At 50.8% G+C, this 6278-nt stretch overlaps 1 long non-coding RNA gene across 2 annotated transcripts; it reads right to left on the reverse strand.

Annotated features, from left to right (window-relative positions):
• Positions 1–388: 388 nt before the first annotated feature.
• On the reverse strand, positions 389–1547 carry LOC146752547 (uncharacterized). 2 transcript variants are annotated; one of them, XR_014940582.1, is made up of 4 exons: positions 1398–1547; positions 1248–1311; positions 985–1095; positions 389–887 (listed from the first exon to the last, which is right to left on the reverse strand). It is a non-coding gene; the product is annotated as an uncharacterized LOC146752547 (long non-coding RNA). The 2 variants fall into 2 exon arrangements; XR_014940581.1 differs by lacking the exon at positions 985–1095.
• Positions 1548–6278: the final 4731 nt, after the last annotated feature.

Genomic DNA, 6278 nt, shown 5'->3' on the forward strand with positions numbered 1-6278 from the left:
TGCATCAGAAGCTGAAGGAGCCCTCAGGGAAGAGAGGCCAACTCAACGGGCTGAGCACGGGACACCCTTCTTCCTGCCGGGCTGCTTCCCCTCCTCTGGTTTCTTTCTGTCAGTCCTCAGAGAGCAAGGAGATGCTCACAGCCTGTCACCAGCACTTACGGGTTGGCTGAAAGGCCACAGGTTGGGAAGACCAACAAGGAAACGGGGGAAAACCTGCACTGCACCATGTCAAGGGAGAGACGTGAAGCCGACCGCTTCATCGCCCTGTGATTGCCAGCCCGAGCGAGGGACGTTCTGACCAGCTACTGAAAGAGGCAGCACCAGGTTTAGAAAGTTCGCTTCAATTTTATTGCGTACAAAAGGACTCAGCTTCTATTTATTACCCCGCCCACACCCCAAAATGAAGCCCCAGTGCCCAGGATTTCCACTTAGCAATCAGTCGCTCAGCCTCCAGTCAGACCCAAGGAGAAGCCAAACCCCGGGGCTACGTCACCTCCTCCCTCTCCAGTCCCAGCCAGCCCTATTTCAACCTAACCCTACACCAGGCCTGGACCTCAAGAGACACACCCTGAAGGAATGCAGCGTCTCCAGCTCTTGCCATACACCAAGTCCTGCCTATGTGAAGCCCTCTTTGCTTCTAACGCAGCACAAGTCCTTCCTGTCCAGTTCACTTCCATCATCTCCACCGTCCATGACAGGGAAAGCACGGCTGTGCCGGTAAACTGGACTGTTGAGTCAGCAGCTTTTGGTGCCACCTCCGAGGAAGCGTTGCAGGTGGTTCTGCTGTCCTTTGTAGCTTCTTGCTCAAGCCCTCATCGTTGCTTTCTGCTTTCCTTCTCGGCTTTCTTCCTCAGCTGAGTAGCGCTTGCCTTGCCTCGGCAAGCTTGCTGCAAGAGGGAAAAAAGAGGCACTATTTCACTCACGCACGCTGCCAGCACAGGCTGACTTAGAGAGCTGCTCGCAAGATATCCCTGGGCTACGGACCCAAGAACAAGGAAGGACACAAAACTCACATCTGCATTGTCTGTTACCGCATGCCAAGGAAGAGTCCTCACACTCGAGCACTGCCCCACTTGCAGCTGAGGGGAGGAGGAGCTGGAAAGGACAGGTGGACAGAAAAGAAGGGAAAAGCTGAAGAGGCGAGAATCAACTTCTCCCCGAGGCAGATCACACCTTCGTGGCCAATCTTTTAGGGATGCTCACCATTCCTAATCCTAGCGTTAGCAAGATGAAAATTCACCACCTACCTTTTCACGCTCCTCGGGTACGCACTGAGGGCTGTGCCATGGCTATGCTGCACAACACCAGTGACTGAAAGAAAGCACGCAGAGAGCAGATCTGTTGCAGACAGTGCCAGGAGCTGTGCTTGAACAACGCTTACGGTAAGGCACGCCTACCTTGCCATGGCCACACTTTGGGAGCTCTGGGACACAGCCACGTGTTGCTCTCCTGAGTCCCAGCTCCATTTCTCAGCCACTCACGCTCTGCTCCTCCATGTTCTGCAAAGGAAAAGTCCCAAGAGGGAAATTCAGTTCATCACAGATGTCATCAAACCTCTGCTCTCAGGGCAGTCGCACTCATTGCTCGGGGTGAGCAACCAGCTGCGTGCTTACCCAAGGAGCAGCGGTTACTTTGACTTGAGTGTAGCAGCCAATGCCTGACTGTAAGTACGAACACTAACCTATGCCTAACTCTAAAATAACAACAGAAACCTATACCTAACCCTAAAGTACAAACAGGAACCTATGCCTAACTCTAAAGAACAAACAGGAACCTATCCCTAACGCTAAAACTAAACTGAACGCTAACACTAACCTAACACTACCATCAACAACAAAGAACAGAACAAGCACCTAACTCCAACAGGGGGAAGAAGGAACTGGGGGCCCACAGAACCGGAGGAGCAACAAGGTGGAGGAGAAGAAGATGTTAAATAATGCCACCCAGCTAGCGTTGGGGGCAGGGGCCGCGCAGCAGGAAAGGAGCCGAGTGCCTGGACCAGTGATGGTGAAGCTGTGACCATGCCAATGCGGGGCCTGGCACGGTGGTGTGGTGCCAGGCCAGCTATGCCGCAGGCGGATCCACATCCATGGGCTCCTCTGGAGGGGGATCCACCTCCATCGGTTCCTCTGGAGGGGGATCCACCTCCATCGGTTCCTCTGGAGGGGGATCCACCTCCATAGGCTCCACATGGGTGGTGGTCACGGGGCTGGTCCAGGCATGATGGAAAATGGTTCTCTTACCCCTCCTCTGCCTGGTGGTCATGGCGGGCCCCCTCCTCCTTCTCACTCCTAGGGCCCCCAGCTCCATCCTCCCGCCTGAAACAGGGAAAACTTCTACCCTAGCCCTCTTAGCTGCCAACATGGCTGTTATCTGCCACAGCTGTCAGAGGCGAGTCTGTTGCGCGTGGCAGCAGTGACCAAGGTGACATGGAGAGGGTTCTAAAATGGCGGCCGCACTGCTGGCACTGGTGTTCCACATAGGATGAGGAGGGGGCGGGAGGGCAGGGCACGACACGGGAGCTCCAAGGCGCTCCCTGTGCCCAGCGGGCAGCCCTTCTCTCTGGCCAGCAAGAGGTCACAGAAGAGCCGGCCCCAAGTAAAGGGCCCTCGGCCTCCTTCACTCTCCTTCACTCCCCTCCTTCACTCCCCTCCTTCACCCTCCCCCTTCTTCCACAAGGGAATCTTTTTGGGCTGCCATACTGTCGTGGTTTTGTATTTTTTTCTATTGGTATTCACAGTATCACAGTATCACAGTCTTGTGCGGGTTGGAAGGGACCTTAGAGATCATCGAGTCCAGCCCCCGGGACCCAAAATTAACGTCTTGTTCTGTGTCTTTCCTCTCGCTTTCCTTCCTACCCCTCCCCTTCCTTCATTGCCCTTGTCCCCCTCCCCTCCCTTCCCTTTGCTTTCTGGCAGTCGATATTTCTCCTTAAGTCCTTTGTGATGAAATCAATGAACCATCCCTTCCTTCTCCTGCTGCCTCCAGTTATCTGGACATTTTACTTAATATGATAACGAAATACAAGATAACACAATATAATATAATATAATATAATTGAGGCTAACAAATCGAACAAACAGAGAGAGAGTCCCCGAAAACCGAGAGGCCGACTGTGAACTCCAGGCGACACGGCTAGAACGCTTCCCACTCTCCGAGAAGTTGGAGAGAAGAAGGAGGGCACTCCAGCCTGGGAACGAGATTATACAGCGTCCTGGTCCCGTGACTTATTGTTACCCCTGTTGTTCTCTGGGATATGTAGTCTTCTTCTGTGGACTGCACATTCAACAGAAGTATCCATACTTGACATGATGTTATGATGTGGAATACTGAGAGCAAAATTACAAAATTACAAAACCATGACAGCCACATCAGCCCCACAGCAGCTCCTGCCCCATAGATCAGACCCACATCTGCCCCACAGAAGCTCCTGCCCCATAGATCTGACCCACATATGCCCCAGAGCATCTCCTGCCCCAAAGATCTGACTCACATGTGCACCAGAGCAGCTCCTGCCCCAAAGATCTGATCCACATGTGCCCCACTGCATCTCCTGCCCCATAGATCTGCCCCACAACAGATCCTGCCCCATAGATCAGACCGACATCTGCCCCACTGCATCTCCTGCCCCATAGATCTGCCCCACAACAGATCCTGCCCCATAGATCAGACCGACATCTGCCCCACAGCAGATCCTGCCCAATTGATCTATCCCCCATCAGACCCACAGCAGCTCCAGCACCATAGATCCGACCCACATCTACCCCACAGCAGCTCCTGCCCCATAGATCTGACCCACATGTGCCCCAGAGCAGCTCCTATCCCATAGATCAGACACACCTCTGCCCCACAGCAGCTCCTGCCCCATAGATCTGACCCCCCTCAGCCCCACAGCACCTCCTGCCCCATAGATCTGATCCACATCTACCCACCTTTGAAGTACTTTGGTCCTTCTCTGCCAGTCGATCGCTGCAGCATCTGGTTGTCTCCTGCTCAACACTCTGTCCTACATCCCTCCTACACAGGCCAGAAACCAAGGCACAGAAAGTATAAGGGATCCACAAGGGTCTGGGGCGTCTTCCCTGCTGGAACAGCAATGGAGGACACAAGACCACAAGAAGCCAGATTCAGGCAGAGAAGCTTGAGGTTGCAGCCATCTCCATTAAGGTTGCTATGGTTTGGCATTGCAAATACTACTCTGCCTGACTGGGGCAGGGCAGGCTTACGCAAGTGTTTAAGCAGATGTCTTTCTGGTCCTGTAGGAAGCAGCAGGTCTGAATTAAAAGGAGCAATGAGGCAAGGAGTGCCCTGAGCTTGTTTCCTAAATAGAAGGCAGTGTGGGACAATTTGAGGAACAGGAATTCAACTACTGTAATGCAGAGCACTATTTTTGTCGCCTTCCAGCAGTCACCGATTAATGGAAGATTCTTGTCCTTCCCAGACTCCACTGTTGGTAACTCACATCTACAGCCTCTCTGGGCAGCCTGTGCCATTGCCTCACCACCCTCTGTCTGAAAAAGTTTCCCCCTAGTATCTAACCTAACATGTAGCCTAATTCTCCTCTCTTTATTCACAGGAGATGTGCTCTAGACCTCTAATTATCATTCTGACCTTCCTCTGGAGCTAATCCAGAAGCTCTGCACCTTTCTTGTGCTGTGGGCTCCAGATCTGGACACAGTACTGCAGATGGGGACTCATGAAGGCAGAGTGGAGGGGAGCAAGAGCCTACTTCTCCATGCTGCCACTTCTCTGTGGATACAGTTGGTCTTCCAGACTGCAAGCACACACTGCTGGTTCATGTCCATCTTTTTGTCCACCAGAACCTCCAAATCGTTCTCCACATTTCTTCCATGAGGAACAGCTCCATGATCTTCCCAGGCACAGAGGTAAGGCTCACTGGCCTGTAGTTTCCCATGTGATTTCCTTCCTGCCTTTCTAAAAACTGGGAGTGATGTTTCCCTTTTCCAGACCCCAGGGACTTCTCCTGCCTTCTTCTGACAGCCATGACTTTTCAAATATGGTGGAGAATGGCTGGGTGAGAGTATCAACCAGCTCCCTCATGACTCTGGGAAGCACATCATCCTGCCCCATGGACTTGGACATATCCAGTCTTATGAGGAGGTCTTGGACTTGCTCGTCTCTTACAGTAGGAAGGATTTTGCTCCCCTGGTGTCCACCTAAATGTTCAGAGACATGAGTGTCATTCACTTTCTAGGCTCTTCTTGTGGCTCCTTAAAGTCCAAGAAGTCTCATTTTCAGCTCTCCTTACGCTTTTACCACACAAAGTAACCTGTTCCAGTTGCTTTCTCTTGTGGAAGGACAAAGGAGATTGACAGTGCACCATAAGTCAGAATATAAACTGCTGCTATACAGAAAATATTTCTGATTTCTTCAGTATTTGTCTGGAAGACAAAGCTCATAGAAAAATGTTCTAAAGTGTGAAGAACGAGCCCCTTTCAGGACTGAAAATGACTTCTGCTTTAGATGAATAACATGAATGTCTTACAGGCAAAAAATACTAATCTGGAAAATATGAAATAGGAGTCAGAAAAGTTCCTGATGAGCTGCACATGAAGAGTATGGCAGAGTTTCCTTAGGGTAACCATCTTCTTTATTACCCTACAGGAATGGGTAACAAGGGCAGGAGTATGGTTCATCATTCCCTTCTTAGTTTGATGGCAGCTCCCTCTTTGTGCTGGGAAGGTAAATAATGATGGGAGAGACCCCTGGGTTTTGGTGGGACATGAAATATCTGTGGTCACAGCAGGTATGTGTCAGCTGTCACAAGGCAGACATACACAGGTAATGCAGGGTAAATTAAACGAGAGCCTGTACAATGAATATGATTAAAAACTGTGTAATAACAGCTCAACAAGAAAACCACTTGAAAGAAAGCAGGGGATCTGGCAGTGTGAATATATGCTAATTATAGAATGGATATTTGGCTGACGTCAGTAAGAATGTGCAATGTGTAATTTTTATGTGTCAGATAAGTACAATAGGCTGTTTTCTATGTTTAAGAAACCCTGACACTTGGGTCTCCAGGCTGTCTCCCCAAGTTATTCCCTAGTGTGCTTCACAACACTAAGAATGTGGAACTGGATCATTCTCTTAGCCCTCTTGCGTTGCTAAGTGTGAGATCCTCTGTTCAGAATTGGATTAGCTATCAATGAGTGATGCACAGATGCTATGGCAGACCCACAGTCCTTCCACTTCTGCCCTCCTACTGCTGACCTGTGAGCGCAGATGTACTGTTCTATAAGATGCTTTAGAGAGCT

Source organism: Coturnix japonica, unplaced genomic scaffold (assembly GCF_054131305.1).
Source record: "Coturnix japonica strain WE unplaced genomic scaffold, WE-NBRP24 Scf044, whole genome shotgun sequence".
Taxonomy (NCBI): domain Eukaryota; kingdom Metazoa; phylum Chordata; class Aves; order Galliformes; family Phasianidae; genus Coturnix; species Coturnix japonica.